The following is a 19721-nucleotide window of genomic DNA, read 5'->3' as shown; positions in this document are numbered from 1 at the left end:
CCATCGTTTAGCACTTTTGTATTTAAAGTATTTCTCTTGTTATTAATTTAGCACATTCACACGCTCTGTTTGACAAAATTTTATTCTGTTTGACAGAGTATTTTAGCGCTTTTGCTTGTAGTATAGCGCATTTGTCACTATTTTAGCATATTTGTCAGCTAAGTAGCACTTTCATGTTAAATAACACTTCTATGTTTACACAGAGTGGCGCTATTGTAACAGAGAGTTGTAATTTTTTTTTATTGTAACCAAAAATCAAAACCTAGGCTTGTAGAAGCCCACGAATACCTCACTTTTTATTTTTTTTGACTAACTATTTGTTTGTTTATGCAGGATTGGAGGAGTTAGATTAGAAAGCATTGAATTCTTTCTTTCACTTTGTTTTCAAAGTTGGATTAAAACAAATTCATTGTCTCTTTTGGCTTAAAAATTGAACCTCACATTTTCATTTTGGATCATAAAAAGAATCACATCTTTAGTTTTGATTTGTAAAAAGAACCCCACTTGCAAGTTAAAAAGAACCACAAACTTCACATCAAAGTTTATTTGCAAGTTAGGAACAATCTTTATTTTGGTGCTTAAAATCAACAACACAACTTTCATTTCTCGCATCCACTTAAGGAAATTCACAATCAACATTTCGTTTTGGGCAATCTAAAAAGAACAAGCCATTTTCCCTTCAAGCTCATAAACAATTTTACTTCAAGCAAGACGTGTTTTTAATTTAGTTGACTAGGATTTTCAAAGTTCCTATTTTACAAAACACTTTGCCTTTGAAGTTAAAAAGAACACCTTGATTGCTAGAGCAACATCTCCAAATAGTTAGATCACATTGCAAATCAGTTAAAAAAGAACAAGTGCTTTTTGTGATTGGCACACTTGTGCAAAGTTTGTCAAGTGGTCCTACTTCTAACACACACTATCCTCTACCTTGGCTTTTGTGGTCCTAGGTGCAAGAGAAAAGTGTTAGTAACACTCAAATTTTATATTTTTAAGAGAGATCTGCCAAGAGACACATCACTCTTGGGAAAGACCTCGCGCGGTAAATCCTTTGAGCCACTATAGAAATTAGGTGTGAGTGAAAGGTGTAGCCTTGGGTATAGTTGTTCCTATAGTTTAACTTGCCGAAAGGACAAAAGGGCCCCACCACAAGTTACAAGGCTCTTAAGTGAGTCATTGCAAAATGAACTTATGTCCAAAAACATCAAAAATTACTAAACACCTTTTTATATAGAAACCCACCCATTTTATTGATTAAGGATATTTGTGATAAATTCAGTGCAAGAGCATAGATGGTTTTTCTCCCAAGATACTCACCATACATATTTCCTTGAGTAGAAACATAGCTTTTTGAAAGGCTACTTGTAGCTTGATAAAAGTGGTGACTCCCCCATCATAGGGATCATCTATTTTTTATGCTCGCGCAAGACTTAGTATATCACATCCTTACCTGCCACAATGGGATTCATAAGGTATGGAGTACCAAAGTTGAAGAAATATCAAGATGTGGGCTGAAATTATCGCAACTGGCCATTTGACCTTAGGCATAAAGTGTGTTTGAAGTGTCTTTGTTTTGTGTCAAGATCAGTGATAACTAAGCCAACTTCAGGATTTCGGAAAAACATACTCAAAAACATTTTGTTAAAGGGGTCAAAGAGTTCAAAGATTGGGTTGATTTAGAACAACATTTATTTGTGCCTTTTGAGGCAACATTCTTGTATTTGTGTGCTTTCTCTGTTTTCTTGTCAAAGAAAATCAAAACTAATTCAAAACCAAGTATTCATCCAAAACAAAATTTTCACACCCAACCTTTTGGCAAACAAATCAAAAACAAAGTAACAAACAAAGGTATCAAAACTATAGGACCATCCTCCACATTTTGAGAAAGAGGAATCTTCATCAACATATCAATTTGAAGCAAAGACCATTAAGCTCAAAGGCTTTCATCAAAAGAAGGAGATTTTTCTATCTCAATAGGCAAATATTTGTCTCACATAGAGCCTTCTTATGTCACATGTGTCTATATCTTCAAGGAAAATATAACGAGTTTGATCAAGAGTCTTTAAACCGCAAAGCTTCTACTCAATATAGAGCTTTGAGCTATCATAAAAACAAGGGAGGCAAAATCAATCCTGCCTTCTTTCCAGACATTTGCATCACATATAACATAACTCGGGAAGAACCACCAACCCCCGAAAGAGAAGAGGAAGAGGAAGAATTTGTCCCATTCGTAGCACAGAGTTTGTATTGAAGTTTAAACATTCCATCCATTCTCACATTCATACATCATCCATCCATTTCATAATCTCAAAACATAAAGAGGTATTGTCCTAAGTTCTTTGTAGTAATTGCTTGAATAAAAAACAACACATCACTTTTTAGAGTGTCTCTACATCTAGGATAAACTCATCTTAAGAGGCATTTCTACGGAGGTTAAAACTAGTCTATGAGTGCATCTTCTCATTACTAGATAGCTTAGTCTATAACACATCTCAGATCTCTCTATACCTTATCATCTCAAACATTGTCAACAAACACAAAAAGAAATTCATAGAAGGACTTTGGTAACATCAAAGCTTTAGTGCTATAGATCCATATGATAAACACTTCACCAAACATTTATCTCTCATTTCATCATCAACTCATCATCATTTTCATAAAAATTCAACAAAAACTTTCAAACAAAATGGCTCAAACTAGATAAAGGACTAGACAACAAGAAATCGAAGAGGAAGAAGAGGAATGGTGTAGGAGCACCTGAGCACCTGAATGCTCAAATCCTAGCAGGTATAGTATTTTGTTGCAAATTAAGAATGTGTGTTTATTTTATGCTTCTAGTAGGTTTAATAGGTTTTTTTTGTGGTGTAATAAGGTTTGGAACTCATTGTTGTTTAAGAGTTTCCAAGATTTTTGTTTTCTTGCTCAGTGGGCCAAAAACTATCAATTTTGGGTCCAAATGAGCATTTTTGAATTTTTTATGTTGTAAAGCCTTGAAAGGAATTGGAGCATGTTTATTTAGTGTTTCTAATGATGTTGAGTCATTGGTTTGAGTGCCAAGTCACCGGCAGTCAAAATGCAACTTTTTGAGCAACAAAAGTTGTCAAAAAGTGCAAAAAAGTGATTTTTGGTGGTTTTGGTTAGTTCCAGCCTGTACCTATCCATACAAAGGCTTCAATAAGTTGGAACATGTATAAAAACCATGTTCCCATCATTGTATGTACAGTTCATGTTGGAAAAGTAAAAGAAATACTTGTTTTGCTCTTGTTTTTTGTGAGTTTTAACTAGTTTCCTGCACTTTTGAGAGTACAGTCCGTACCATGGCTTCATGAGTCTGTACTACTCTTGTTTTTCATTGGTGTGATCTCCTTGAATGTTTGAGTAGTGATTTGGAACAAGTTTTATTTTGAAGTGCTCTTGAGAAAGGCACTGTTTTGTGGTTCCAATGGAAGGTCTTTCATGGTCCAACTAGTTTCTTCAAAGTCTATTCATCCATGGCTTTGAGGAAGTTTGTTGGACCCTCTGTACATACTGTATCATACATATGTTTTCCTTTTCTAGCATTGGACAAGTGTTTGTAAACCCATGGCAAGTATGTGAAGTAGACAACTTGGCTTGGGTATTCTTAAAGTTGTTTAAATGGTACTTTGCTGTTCATAGCACTATACTTTGAAATGGTGAAGGAGAATTAACTTGGCAAGAGTTATCATTGCAATTTACCATCCTTGTCTCTTTCATGACTTGGTTGGATGCAAGAAGCAAAGGTGTAATCAAACTGTAAAATAGTGTGTCACTGTTTCATTGTTAAAATCTCATTGCCAACCTCCCTAATGGACAGTATGGAATGATGGATTCCTCTTTTCTTGCATCATGGAATGTATTTACAAATGTTTTTAATGCTAAGAAGACAAGATGCACAAGTTGGTTGTAAAGGACCTAAATAAGGATCCTAGAAAAAATGTATTCTCTATCACAGTCTTATATGGCTATCATGCTTTGTGACATCTTTTAAGTGCTCAAACTTACAAGGTTTTTGAAGAGGCTATATGCATTATGTTACCTTGCTATTAACACCTTTTTGCAGGCCAGGGATAGAGTGAAGAAATACATCAAAACAAAGAAAGGGAGTTGTAACAGTTTTAATACTGTCAAAGTGCAGTGATGGCGGGTGTATGAGCAACAGTCATAAGGAATCCTTTCCTATTTATTTTGCAGGGTGTTACAACTTCGATCAAGTCATTGTTGCATCTGTATTTGATGAAATTTCATTTTATTTGGTTTATCAATGTTGAAAAAGCATGCAAAACCTTAAAAACATTGTTGTCCCAGTTCTCTAGACTATTATTTTTGTGTAATGCAGCAGTATGGCATTTGTTTGATATAATGACAGTATTAGAAGATAAGTTTTGAATCCTTGGGAGTGTTTGGCATATGTCATAGCAAGGTTTGAAACATTTAAATTGGGTCTAGTATCATGGAGAAGACCTTTAAATTGCAAATCCTCACTAAAACCCTTGAAAAGTGCCTATTTTGTGGGGCATTCCTCAAACAGTCCGTACAGTACTTGCCATAGAAAAAATCCTTGAGATTTCATCATCAATTGATCACATCTCCAAGGGTTTGTCATGAAGTTTAGCAGATTGAGTAGGGTGAACAATTTTTACTAAAAACTAGGGCTAATCCTAGTAGCCTTTTTTGGAGCAAATTTGACAATTTCATGAAATCGGTAAGGAAGGAGAAGTAAATGATTGCTCCAAGTCATCAAAATCGATGAGTTGAGACCTGAGACACCCTAATACAAGCTCCATAGCATTGTATTAAGTCATTTGATCAAGATGACCTTTTGAACCTAGAAGTTGCCTTGACTAGAACAATGCTCTTTGCATCCAATTTGGATACTTTCACTCTTGAAAGGTGAGGGACAGTCATTAGACTTTGCAGACCTGTCCAGATGCTCAGTCAACACATTAATATGATTGAAATCCTTAAAAGGTGCAAACAAGGTTAGGTAAACCATGGTTCTCCAATAGTTGCCCATTCTTGGAAGAGAGGAGATACAGCCAGTTGGACAACCAAACTTGTTCATTTTTGGTGACACACAAGAGGACCTCATTTCAGATTTGAATGCCTTATCATGGAAGGTAAGGAGGAGTGATGTACAATACAATAGGGTGCAAGCAGTGTTGAATAGAGAGGAGGAGATAGGAGAAAGGTTTAGAAGAATCCCATTTGTGCCTAGGGATTGATTTGGGAAGCACATTAAGAACAAAAGCCCACCAACCTCAAGAGAAGACCAACTTCTATTCTACCTCCTCATTAAGGAAAATCTCAATGAATTCCAAGAAGCTCTTGGAGGAAACGTAAATGATGAAAATTCTCATACTCCCACTCCTAAAGCAATCGAAAGGGCACAACACAACCCCCTCTTCAATCGACTTTTTGATGAGATCCTCAGGAACAATGTTGATGCTCACTTTTTAAGACTTGCCCAAGAGGGAGCCAAGCTACCCTCTGATTTTGATACAACACAATTACTCAAGCATCAGAACACCATAGTTGTAATGAGGATGGAAGAGGTTGAGATCACATCAGATACAACCTTCATCAAGGAAATCTCCCACCTCCTCCTCCTCCTAATGACATTGACATGTTGAGGCAACAAGTCAAGAATCTCGCCCAACAACTCCATAGTGGTGTGAAAACAAACCAGTTTTGACTTAATGATATTTGTCCCTATCCCTTTGATAGAAATCTACATATGCCACCTTTTCCATGAGGGTTTGAAACACCTAAGTTTGAAAAGTATCAAGGAAAAAGAGACCCTTGCGATCATGTTAGGGAATTTCACTCTGCTTGCCTAGAAGTGGCATATGAAGACACATACCTAATGTGTCTCTTTCCTCAAAGTTTGGCAGGAACAACCATGCAATGGTTTTCCCGACTAACATGCGGCATTAGGACGTTCAAAGAATTGGTCCAAAATTCATTGCACATTATTCCCATAACATAGAGTGTGATGTCACCATGGTAGACCTGTGTAACACCAAACAAAAACCAGAGGAGCTATTTTCAGCTTTCCTGCAATGATGGCGACAAATGTCTAGCAGACGTTCCCTTCAGCTAGCTGAAAGAGAGCTAGTGGAAATATTTATTTCTAACTTGAACGAAGAAATGAAATTTCATTTAGTCATGAAAGGCACAGAGTCTTTTAATGACATGATCACATAGGGTTTAAAATGTGAATGGGCCCTCATCAAAAAGGGGCTTATCAAAATATACAATGAACCAAAAGATGCCCCTCGCCCACGCTTCAACAGTGATAAACCTTACTTTGGAATAAAAACAAAAACATCATCAATGACAAGGTTGTAGATGCAAGGAATATCAAGAGTGCACAACCTGTGGTTCGATTTGCGGGGCAAAACCCCCCTCCTAAGAACAACACGGTTCCTCCCTCACCAAATCAAGGATGTAATGTACCGCAAGAGGAACCAAGGCAAAGAGAGCAGAATTATAAACCAAAACGTACATACACTCCCTTAGGGGAATCTATTGAAATAGTGTTACATCAATTGGCCTCATCAAATCTAGTGACCTTACCCAAAACATCTAATTATGAACCTCAGGTCAAACCTCCATGGTGGAGGGATAATGAACATTGTGAATTCCATCAAGGGAAAGGGCATAAAACAAGTAATTGTCATAGATTGAAAGATCTTGTTCAGGATCTTATTGAACGAGGAGAGATTGAAATTGAAGGACATGACCAAAACCATGAATAATGATCATCTTATGTTTAAAAATCCACTTCCATCACTAGATCAAAGGGGTCCTTCCACTTCAGGATGAAACACAGAGACCAATGATTATATGCGAGCCGCTTATAATTACATTGTGAATCACCTATATGATGTTGATGAACAAATTGCAACCATTACCATCAAAGATACAAAACATACTTGCAATTTTGCTATGTCTCGTAGGAAGATCACCATTAAAGCAGCTTCACAAGGCACCACCTCCATCCCAAAGCCATATAACCTTGTGGAACAATTAGATAAAACACCTGCACTTATATCCATTTTAGAGCTATTGCACCTATCCCCGTCTCATAAAACAATATTGGATCAATCTCTCCAAGAGGCATCAGTCCCTACCAATCTAAAAACAAATCAATTTCAAGCTATGGTTGGTAGTCTGAGGTCATCACCATGTCTCACTTTCTCTGATAGTGACAATACATCCTTCCAGCAACCTCATAACGCCTCACTCCATATTGAAGGATTTATCAACCAACATAGGATCAAGTGAGTCTTGATTGACAATGGAGTAGGCCTAAATATCTATACACTACAATTGGTCACAACATTGGGATATGCAATTGAATTAGTGGAAAGATAACAATAAAAGCCTATGATGATGTGGAGTGTTCATCAAAAGGAGCTATTGTGTTACCAATCCGAGTGGGTCCAATGGTGAAGCACATCATATGTCAAGTTCTGGACCTTCCTCTACCATATAATTTGTTGTTAGGAAGACCTTGGATACACACCATGCAAGTCGTTCCATCTACCTATCACCAGTGTATCAAGTTCCCTCATAACAGTGTAGAAATTACAATCTTGGGTGATGCAAACCCATTTGCATATTGTGATAATATCAACCATCAACTAGAGATAACCATTTTCAACAATAGAGAAGCTATCCCATCCACATCATATGTAAGTCTAGACTCTCTTTCTAGTTAAAACACCACTATACCCAAGCAAGAGAAGCTAAAAATGAAAATGGCAGAGGAAGGTCCTGGGGAGTACAATCTAAGCCAACTCTTTTGTGTTGGGAAACTACCCACTTCCCCTAGAACTCATGGTAAGCCTCAAAGGTTACTTCAAGGACCATTGGTCAAGCCAGCATGCACTTTGACACCTTTTATCCTTGGAAAAGTTCAAGAAGAAGAGACTAGAGATGAAGACTTAGGAGAATGGATCTATAAAGACTCTATCACCATGAAAACCCCATAGGCTAAGCTTCCCATGGATCAATATGGAAAAGGCCTTCTCATTATGCAAAGAATGGGCTATGATGGTCAGAGTGCTTTGGGACCTTGCAAGCAAGGCCGCCATGAACTGTTGCAGCCTGAATTAAAGTCTAAAAATAACACTGGATTAGGCTTTCAAAAGGAGACTCTTCCTAAGCTCCAATTCAAAGGGAAAGCTAGCAAACCTCTATATCAACCTAAAACTCTAAAGAGGCCACCTTTGATTATATTAGCAACACCAAGAACCATACCAACTGCCCCACTGAGGCTAAAGATCCCAATAATATCATCCATAGCACCACTCATCCCACCAATCACAACAACTCCATCAACAGCAGCAACCACATCAACAATACCATTAGCAGTATCAGAACCCCCAACAGTATCGACAACACTGACAATTCCATCAAAAGAAGTAGATCAAACAATCCCGATACTCCCAGTATCGGATTCACTGATTCCCATAATCCTTCCCACAATACCAACCATTCTATCTCAAAAGGTACATAAGTCGATTACACCAACAATGTTTAACTCAAAGGATATCCTGGTTTGGTATAGTTATTGGATATTGGAAAGCGACTCAGAGATTGACTCACTTGAGTGGGAATTTGATTCTGTCCAACTCAATACTTCAGATGAGGAAGATGCATCACCCCGTCCACCTCGCAAAGAAATCCCTATTTACGGTGAAGCACAGATTAAAACCTCTTGGGTTCCTGAACTGGAAACACCTTCCACAGATCCTACATCACATCCTACGCTCGATTCTGATAGGGAGAGTACCATCAACAACCTTCACCACAACATCTTGACCCTCACTAAAACATCTTATGAGCTTAACCTGATCAATGAGGTAATGCCCATTATCCATCCTGAACTCATTGAATGGAACTAGCCTATTCCCCCATGCCTTGACCTATTCCAAAATGATGAGGTGAACATTGACTTTTGGGAACTATGGGATAACATACCAAGTGGGGATCACAAATCTAGATTCACCATTGAGCTTAATAGCACAACATACTTTGGGGCGGATGCCAAACCTTTCAGCTGCAAAAATATTACAATAAAACATGGATATTCCAGTGAAAACCACACAGTGGCACTATTTGATCACAAAAAAGTAAAAATAAAGATCCTATCCAATGGTGAAAACCTCTTTGAGGTGCCTGAGGATGAGAGGTTTGACATCCTCTCTTCTAGTACACAGTAGGAACGATCCATGATCCTTATTGAGGAAACAAAAGAATTCAACGTAGGGACTCCTGAAACTCCTCACCACATACATCTAGCATCTCTTTTGACTCCAGGGGAACAATCTAAGTTTGTAGAGTTCTTCCAGAAGTGTTAGATCAACTTTGCATGGTCATATGCAAACATGCCTGGGCTCGATCCTGATTTGGTCATGCATCACCTTACCATAGCAGAAGGAGCTAAGCCTATTGAATAGAAGCTTCGCAAGATGCACCCTCAGATTGAGGTACTCATCAAAGTTGAACTCAAGAAACTCCTAGATGGTTTTATTAGACCAATTGATTATGTAGATTGGATATCCAATATTGTACCCATTGGCAAACCAAATGGGGGCATCTGTATCTGTACTGACTTCAGAGATCTAAACAAGGCATGTTCTAAAGATGACTTCCCCCTACCAAACATTGACATGATCGTAGACCTAACAACAAGACATGTCATGCTTTCTCTCATGGATGGCTTTTCAGGGTACAACCAGATAAAGATCACACCAGAGGATCAACATAATATTGTATTGACATGTCCATGGGGAACATAATGTTGGAATGTAATTCCTTTTGGTCTAAAAAATGCAGGGGTGACCTATCAAAGAGAAATGACCACCATATTTCATGATATGATGCATACCATAATGGAAGATTATGTCGATGACATTGGAAAAATCCTTAACATGAGAAGGTCATCTAGAAATATTAGATAAAATCTTTGATCGACTAGAACAATATCATGTTCAACTCAACCCAAAGAAATGTGTCTTTGGAGTAACCTCAGGGAAGCTTCTAGGATACATTGTCTCAAGCAAAGGAATTGAGGTTGACCCAGCAAAGGTTAAAGCAATCATGGACATGCCACCTCCAAAGAACATCAGTCAACTAAGGACATTACAAGGGCAGCTACAATCCATCCAAAGATTCATTGCACAATTGACAGATAAGTGTCACCCCTTTACACACCTGTTACACAAAAACATCCACTTTCAATGGGATGCTAGATGCCAGCAAGAATTCTAGATGCTTAAAGATTATCTCATGAATACACCATTGTTAATCTCACCAGATCTAAGTAGACCTCTATTGCTATATATTTCAGCAACAAATACGACATTGGGAGTACTACTGGCACAACATAATGCAGAAGGGAAAGAGTGTGTTGTTTACTACATCTCTCGCACACTGGTCAGCTATGAACTCAATTATACACCTATTGAGTGATCTTTCTTAGCATTAATCTTGGCAGCCATTAAACTGAGGCACTACCTATTAACACATAAAGTACAACTCATTTCTAAGATTGATCCACTAAAGTACTTACTCAGCAAAGCAATATTGATAGGTCGCTTGGCCAAATGGGTGATGATTCTAAGTGAATTTGACATCAAGTATGTGGACCATAAGGCTATCAAGGGCCAAGTTATTGCAGATCAGTTGGCCAATGCACCTCTCATAGGTGATCATCCTCTCATTTCCAATTTTCTAGATGAAGAGATATTCATGATCATAATAGCACAACCATGGAAACTATACTTTGATGGTTCATATACTCGACATGGCTCAGGGGTAGGCATTCTGTTTATCACACCTCAAGGTGACAACATCCTGATGTCTTATAGGATAAATTTTTCATGCACAAACAACATAGCTGAGTATGAAGCCTTGATCACAGGACCCCGACTAGCTGTACAATGGAAGTTAAAAGAGATACAAGTGTATGGCAACTCCCAACTAGTCATCCGACAAGTCACGAATGAATATCAGACCAAGGATGATAAACTCATGTCGTACAAGAAAATGGTGGGCAGTTTAAAAGCATCATTTACTACTATCACCTTTGAGAAGATACCTAGAGATCAGAATCAAGTTGCTGACATTGTGGCTATCATCGCATCTCTCCTAGATCTTCCACATAATTCAACATGCTATGAGTTCTTGGTAGAACAACTTTGGATTCCCGGTTATGATATCCCTGAATCCGAGATGATTTGTCACCTTGTCGGTTTTGAATCCCCATGGTATGGTGAGTTCTACACCTACCTATGCAATCACATACTTCCTCCTAACCAATCGAATAACCAACGCAAAACCTTCATTCGCCATACCACTCGATATACCATAATTGTTGAAACCCTATATTGATGCAGTCTTGATGGTACTCTCCTTTGATGTTTGGAACAGGATGAGACAACAAAGGCCTTGGAAGAGGTACATGAAGGAATTTTTGGGACTCACTCAAGTGGTCCTTCCTTAGCAAAGAAGATCATGTGTGCTAGATACTATTGGCCGTCCATGGAAAAAGACTCCTACTATTTTGTTATAAAATGCAAGAAATGCCAAGTTCATGGAGACCTGATACATGCACCAGCACATGAATTTCAACCCATCACAACACCATGGCCCTTTTGTCAATGGGGACTTGACCTTGTGGGTAAAATTCATCCATCTTCATCCAACGGCCACAAATTAATCATTACCGCCACTGAATACTTCACAAAGTGGATCGAAGCTGTTCCACTTACCCAAGTCACCGGCAAGAAGATTGCCTCATTCATCCTTAATTACATCATCTGTCGATATGGTGTACCCATGTCCATCATCATAGATAATAGACTTCCTTTCAAAAATTAGTATGTCTGTGAGCTTTGTGAGAAGTTTCACATCCAACACCGCTTTTCCACTCCTTATTACCCACAAGGCAATGGTCAGGTCGAAGCATCGAACAAGAACATATTGAGAATCCTCAAGAAGGTAGTCAATGATGTTGGTTGTGATGGCACGTTCAATTGAATCTAGCACTATGGGCTTATCTAACTATCATTTGAACCCCTACAGGCGCAACTCCCTACTCACTCGTCCATGGTACAGAAGCTATCTTACCTATTGAGGTTGAGATACCATCTCTACAGGTTTCCTTGCATAATCTCATAGATGATGAAGCATACAGAGTATCACGTCTTCAAGACTTGGAGCTACTTGATGAAAGACGACAAGCTGCATACAACCACCTCAAGGCCTATCAGCAGCGCATGAGCAGAATCTATAATCATCAAGTTAGACCTCATGCATTTGAGGTAGGTGATCTTGTTCTTACAGAGAATCCTCATAATCAACCAAACAGAGAACATCGGGGAAAGTTTGAATCTAACTAGTTGGGTCCATATGTTATCATTGCTATATTTGGGTCCGAGGCATATCAATTGGCTACTTTAGAAGGAGAATCGCTAGAAGATCTGATCAACAACATGCACCTCAAATGGTTTCATACATAGGCTGTGTAGAGCATCAAGCTCCATACATACCAGAAAAACACCAAAAACATTCAGATAACTATCTTGCAAAAAATACAAAAAATCAAAATAGTAAAGAAAAATCATGCATCCAAACGGTGAACAACCACTATGGTGTCACCTTGGGTAAGTGTGATGGTGAAAACCTGGCAAATAGGTGCCACTCGTAAAGGCTATGGCTCCATTGTCTTTCAGACTTGTTGCAATCACATTCATCGCATCCACTCATCCATCAGTACAAACCATGGCTTGTTATTTGATCTGCAATCAAGGATAGTACTTCCTGCATCTTGCATCCCACTTTTTTATAGTCATGTCTAAACTAGGGGCAATGCCCTTAACCTATTGATGGAAGTAGATTTCCACATTACTTATGATTCATTTAAATCTTCATTCAAAAACTATCTCGCAAAATCCAAAAACATTCGAAAATTGTCTCACAAAATACCAAAAACATCCAAAAACACTCACAAAATCCAAAAACATCATAAAAACATAAAAAATAAACCAAAAACATGGCAACACATTGTATGTACACATCAACACAGACATCAACCAAATATTTTAAGCTACTCACAACAAATGATCACTTATCAAATCAACCAAACACTCAACATTGACACACAAATTGTCTTAAGAAGGATGCATCCTTCCTTACCAAAACAAAGACATGATAACATTTTATTTGACAAGAAAATTTTGTTTAAGCTATCAAGTACTTGGTCAGTTTGATATGTTATTTATTCATTTATATCAGGTTCCTACGCTACTTTGAGATATCCACAAGTGATTAGAGTAACCAGGATGGTTCCTAAGCATTTTTTGTGTATCTTCTATGAATTATTCCAATGAAGTTCTAGGGCATGTACTAATGGTGTCTACGTGGGAAGTTCACTAAGCTACATGATCTTATGCAAAATACAGTCATGGATCACTATGGCTTGCTGACTATAGTGCATACCTTGACCATATGAGCATGAACCATTATGGAGGGTCCATATTCTTTATTATGCTGCTTGCTTGCAGGTACAACACTCCAAACTTGGTTCCTACTGCCTCGTCCAAGATTGATACTACCCTTGCTCAAAGATTGAAAAATAAAGCACTATGGATCGTCATTTTCATCTCATCTATTTTTATTGCATTCTGTTGCATATCACCAATCCATTTGATCATTCATTATTCATATTTATGGTTTTTTATGCAAGTATGAACAAGTTTGAATATGAGAAATTATTTTAAAATGAATTGGTCTTGGATACAATCATGACGGAGTTCTCTGATACATCATCAGTGCATCATGCACATTCTCACCAACCTTGCATTCATCTATCATGCACATATGGCATCATCATTTCATTACATTAGTTGCATTTTACATACAGTGCATTATCATTTACTTACATATAGGTTCATTACATTCATTTTCAATATTCATTAAAGTGCATTCTTTATTATGTACTTAGATTCGCATCATTAAAATCATTCATCATCATTTATAATCATTTAAGTTTGTCTACAATACATTCATATAGATTTCTTTAGTTGCACACATTTATTTATCTATCCATCACTTAAGTGCATTCATCTATCCATCTAGTATATTCTTATACTCATTCATTTTATCTTAAAAAGATTTCCTTTAGGATTCATTAAAATGCATTCATTATCCTTTTAATTGCATTAAGGTGCAATTATTCATTCCCCCTTAATTTCATTATCATTTCACTTAGTCATATTTTAAGTCATTTAGAATCATAACAACAAACATTTGTCTTGACATTTGTTTATACATTTTACACGTGCATTCATTTAGAAATCATCACATAAACATTTGTACTTTACATTTGTTTATCCATCTTGCATTCATTTTAACCATCTATACATATTTACATAAACCATTCAATTCATTGCATTTCAACATATCAAACACAACTGCATATATTATTGCATCAACATAAACACCAAGTGCTATCTATTTCATAGTTAGCATCATTTCATTTTGCATACATCATCATCATGGCATTCCATACATAAAGCATTACAACCAACGTATCATACATATATTAACCTGCATCCACATGTTTGCATCATATTTATAGACATCATAAAATCATCATCATAAACATGCATATAGAAATCATCTCATAAACATATACATCTAAGCAAGTAAAACATCCATCTAAGCTAAATCATAGATCATCATCTTGCGTAAATCCATACATATCATCCACAGGCATAGCATCATAAAATATGGGATCTCCTCATATATCACATCATATATCATCTCGTAACAAAATACATGTATCAGAGTACAAAGATGTCAAAAATATTGGCTACCAAGAGCCATCCAAGTCACAGTCCAAAATGACAATATAATAAAATACCTACAGCTCTCTCAAATGGCACTCTAGCTAGATGTTGCACCACCTGCACTACCTTGCCATAAAGGACCCATCACACCACCACTGCTCTGCATCCTCTGAGACCGCTCTGATCTCTCTTGATGCATCTGTGAATAGCTTAGTGCTCGTCGACTAGATGGCACTGCTTGCTCATATAGATCCTGCCAATAATCAACCTCTCCACCCGCCCTTCGTAACTCCCTTGACAATGAATCAGTCGATGAACCATGTCCCTATACTCCCTCCAAGGCCCAAACTCTCTCTTGCAGCTAGATCACCCTATCAACTACTCGATCTCTCTCCCGCAGCACTACAATCAACTCTGACTCCCATGCAAACAACTAAACATCTCTAGCTGCAACCTCTGCCTCCATATCCTCCAGCTGAGTCTACAAAAATAATATCATCTTATCCTGAAGATCTCCTCCTCCACCTGTAGCTCCCTCTCCTCCTCCAGTGGCTCCCTCTCCCATATCCATAGGTGCCTCTCCCTCCCCCACATCTCTGCCACCTAATCTGACTCCTCCCTGCATCAAAGGCCTCTATGACAGTCACAATGGCTGCCTGCCTCTCCCTCTCTATTGTAACTATCCACCTCCACCACCACCCCCACCTCCTCCTCCTCTATCACCTCCTCCTCCATCCCCTCCTCCTTCATCACCTCTCCCTCATCCACCTACTACAAATCCTCAACCCCCTCTCCTCGTCCATCTCTATCTCCTATCCTCCTCAAAAGCTGGAATCGGCTCTACCAAATCTGATATGTATGGAATAGGATGTTTCGTAATGTACTATGTATACTCATCTGACACCCCTACATCTACAAGCCCCAGCCTCATATGCCATGGTCTTTCCTGTAAAGTCCAAAACTCTGCTAAATCCTGATCATATGGTAACACTAGCCCCCACTGGAACCTCTCGCGTACCACTTGTGCATACTCTCCTATCCCATTTGGCAATCCCTGCCTCTGTCCAAATTGCCTCAGCACTCTGCCAGGTACCTATCTCTCCACATTGTATGTTGTCCTAGCAATTAAGTACCATGTCATAAATACATAAGGCAAGGCCTCTGCATCATCATCCTAGGGCTCACACTCAATATAGGGCCTCCAGATCACTGCATCCAAATAATCTAATGCCTGCTACCACCACTCTAGCTTCCCCAGGAGGGGCTGACTCATCATATCACCATACATGTACACATAGGGCTGATCCACTGCCCTAAATCTCAGACTAATAGGTTGGGTCACAAGTAGATGCTTCCATGCCCAGATATGCAGTAGAGTGATCCCAACTCCTAGTGAGCTCGTCTCTCGGTACACCACCTCATGTAGCTCCCGATATAGGTGCGATAGAACACACAGTCCCCATGCAAAGCGTGTCCCCTTAGTCATCATCTACTCTATAACCTAGCCCCAATCCATGGCCAGTCCATGTGATCATCGATCCGGGCATAGTAGGCCCCCAACAATCCCTAATAGTACAGCTAACAGTGGCTCATATAATGCAACTATATCCTCCCACGCTACTAAGCCATCGTGAATAAACACATCCTCATCAAAAAACTGTTGCACAGCTATTGTTCCCCATGCTCGGTTATATTTCATAAGATCCCCTCGGATAGGGATGTGTAAGATCTGCCACACATCCTCCAATGTCATAGTCATCTCCCCCATAGCTAGGTGAAATTTACAAGTCTCACTGTGCCACCACTCCGCCAATATTGTCATCAAGCCATGATTCATTTGAATCACTGGCATATACATCACATCATATAGGCTTGTCGCAGCAATGCAATCAATCTTAGCCTCTGTCAGCCGATCTCTCAACTGTTGTGTGGCTGGATGCCTCTCCTGCATCTATAAGATGAGAAGATCCTCCTACACACACACATCAACCATCCTCATCAGTTGTTTTGTTTCAAACTTTCTTAAGTTTAAACCTAGACTATCAATAGATACTTTGATCAAGTATCTTCGGGTCTCAACAGGTAAGCAATCATGGCACACCTAGACTACAACAAACATTTATCCTAATGACCTAGTCTCATCGAGGCTGCTATGGTTCAAAACAACTCATCTCTTCATCCATCCACCATCGACAGGAGGAGATTATTTTTCTAAAAACATTGGGGCATCTATTTTTCAAACAATAGCACTACTCTGCTAACAATCGCGCTACAACAACTACACACTAGCGCTAAAAAACCAATAGCGCTAGAACAACTATGCAATAGCGCCATTTCAAAGCACTAGTGCTACAAGAAGGACTCAATAGCGCTAAAATTGCATTAGCGCTAAAACAAATACTCAACTGTGCTACAACTTACAACAACACTAAAACCACTATGCGATAACGCTATAGTGGCACAATAGTGCTAATTAAATTGTCAACAACGCTAAAACACAGTTTTAGTGCTATTGTCCTGACTCAACTTGGACACTTGAAAAAAGACATAAAAAATGCAAAAAAAGCAAAATTTCAAATTTGTGTACCACTAGTCCGTAGTCATCTGGCCGCTAGAATCGACGAACCCACTCTTGCCGATGATCTGCTATTGGTCCTGGCATCTTGATTGTTGCTCGCTCTTTCAAAGAAGTCACTATCAGAGCTCTGAATCACTATGGAGATGAATGCAAATGACCCTGTTTTTACCCCTTCACCCCCATATATACCCTTCGCCCTAAACCTAATTTTACCCCACTCATCGTCATGGTCCCTGTGAACTTCTAGCGCCTCCCATTTCTTTATTTTATCTCCAAATTCTTCTATTCTTTCATTGTTATCACTAAATTATTCTCTTCTACCTCCCCGCCAATTCTTGTTCTTTTTCGAGAGATCGCCCGATTTTTCAAAAAAATTCGGCCCATCTCTCAAGGGGGGCATACCACCCATTAAATTAACATTTATGGGGTAGTTTTCTTCACACCTATTTTTCTTTCTTTTAAATGACGCAATAAACCACACCGTCTCAAAGAGGGGCAAATGTAGTCACATAAATTTGTCTATTTAATTAAATGAATATTTGCTATTTATTTGATTAAAAACCCACTAGCCATCAGTTAATTAAATTAACATTTAATTAATTCATCTTCAAACATTCTCCTATTAATTAAATAAATTATTCAATTTATTTTCATTAATTCATTAAACCAAATTTACAATCAATTAAATGAATAAATCCTATTTATTTAATTTAATCCCCTTTCTTCTTTTAAATAAATAAATTAAAAACATTTATTTAAATCATTTAACCCCCCCACTTGCATTCTCCTACAAATGCAAGTTGCAACCATAAGTTGAAATAAATTAATTCTATTTTAATTTAAATCCTATTTTCCCTCACCCACCAAATCCACTTGCACTCCTAAATCCCCTTCTAGACCCTTCTAACCACTTTCTAATCATTCTTAATTAGCCTAATCCATCCCTTAAATATTGTCACATTCCTAAACAACTTGGAGTCACTTCTAAAAGCATTCAAAGTCTTTGAAAATCATTTAATACTTTGTGTCCAACAAGCTAACCTCTAAAGTCTTCCAAACCACTAATGGCTCTTACATGACCATTAATGGCTCTTACATAACCATTTATGGTTAAATCCACTTGCTCCCATGGTTAGAGACTTTACCTCTAATGTCAACCCTCATGTAACCCATGTGACTTCTGAAGCATTTATTGCTTGGAACATGGTTATCCTCACTAACTCTTGCATATGATTTTATCCATTGGATAAAGACATTATTCATTGGATAATGGATTTATTCTTTCAAACTCAACATTAACCTTACCTCCCAAGTTAAACCTCAAGTCATGTCAAGCATTTAATTCTTATTCCCTCTCCTCTCAACCCATCTCTTGTTGACATTTGTCATTTAAGATTGGGTTGAAAGCTCTCACAAGGATCTAAAACCCTTCAATCCTAACCCTTGTTGAGATCACTCAATCTCAACCATCCATTGCTCCATTTTACCTATAAATAGAGCTCATTTTTTCATAATCCAGGTCTTGAAAACTTGTATGCATTTAACTTATAGTCAATTTTAGAGAGATAATTTTAGCATAATCACTTATATTGTCATTTTGGACTAAAATAAATCTTAGTTCATTTCATAGTACCTCATATTTAGCTTGTTTTTACACTTGCATAGAATAATTTAAAAGAATTTTCAATCTTGAATCTCTATAAGACATCCATAGTGCAAAAATCTCCTGAGAGCTACACTCATTTGGGAAGTTGGAGAGGAGAGGAACAAGGGAGGAGGAGCTACAAGCATGGTGGAAGGCATTTGGAGATGCCTTGTTGCATTTTTTTTTTTTTATCAAATGTGCTATTTTGCTTTTAGTATCTCTCTTGATATGCCAGTTTAGAATAATCTTTGGTTGTTAACACTAACTTTTGTTCCTTGTGCTCTTGCATGTGTTGCCATACCATAGGTTTTCTAAGTCCTTTTTAAAGAGCATCAAGAACAAATCTGGATAAGGACCACCCGGTTAAGGGATTGACTGCAATACCCTATTAAAGGCAATACCCTGTAAAAGGTAACCTCAGTGGAGGATTTTAAATCCAAACTTATCGATCACCTGGTTAGAGGATTTAGACATCACCGATCCTATTAAAGCTTACCCGATTAGGGGATTTAGCTATTGTAATTGTTAGAGAACAATAGGGTCTTACTGATTTGGTAATAGCACTTCTTTTCTTAATCAGATCCTTTTATGCTCCTATCTGCCTTCAAAACAT

This window comes from Cryptomeria japonica, chromosome 8 (genome assembly GCF_030272615.1).
Source record: "Cryptomeria japonica chromosome 8, Sugi_1.0, whole genome shotgun sequence".
Taxonomy (NCBI): Eukaryota; Viridiplantae; Streptophyta; class Pinopsida; order Cupressales; family Cupressaceae; genus Cryptomeria; species Cryptomeria japonica.
This window is presented reverse-complemented; position numbering follows the sequence as displayed.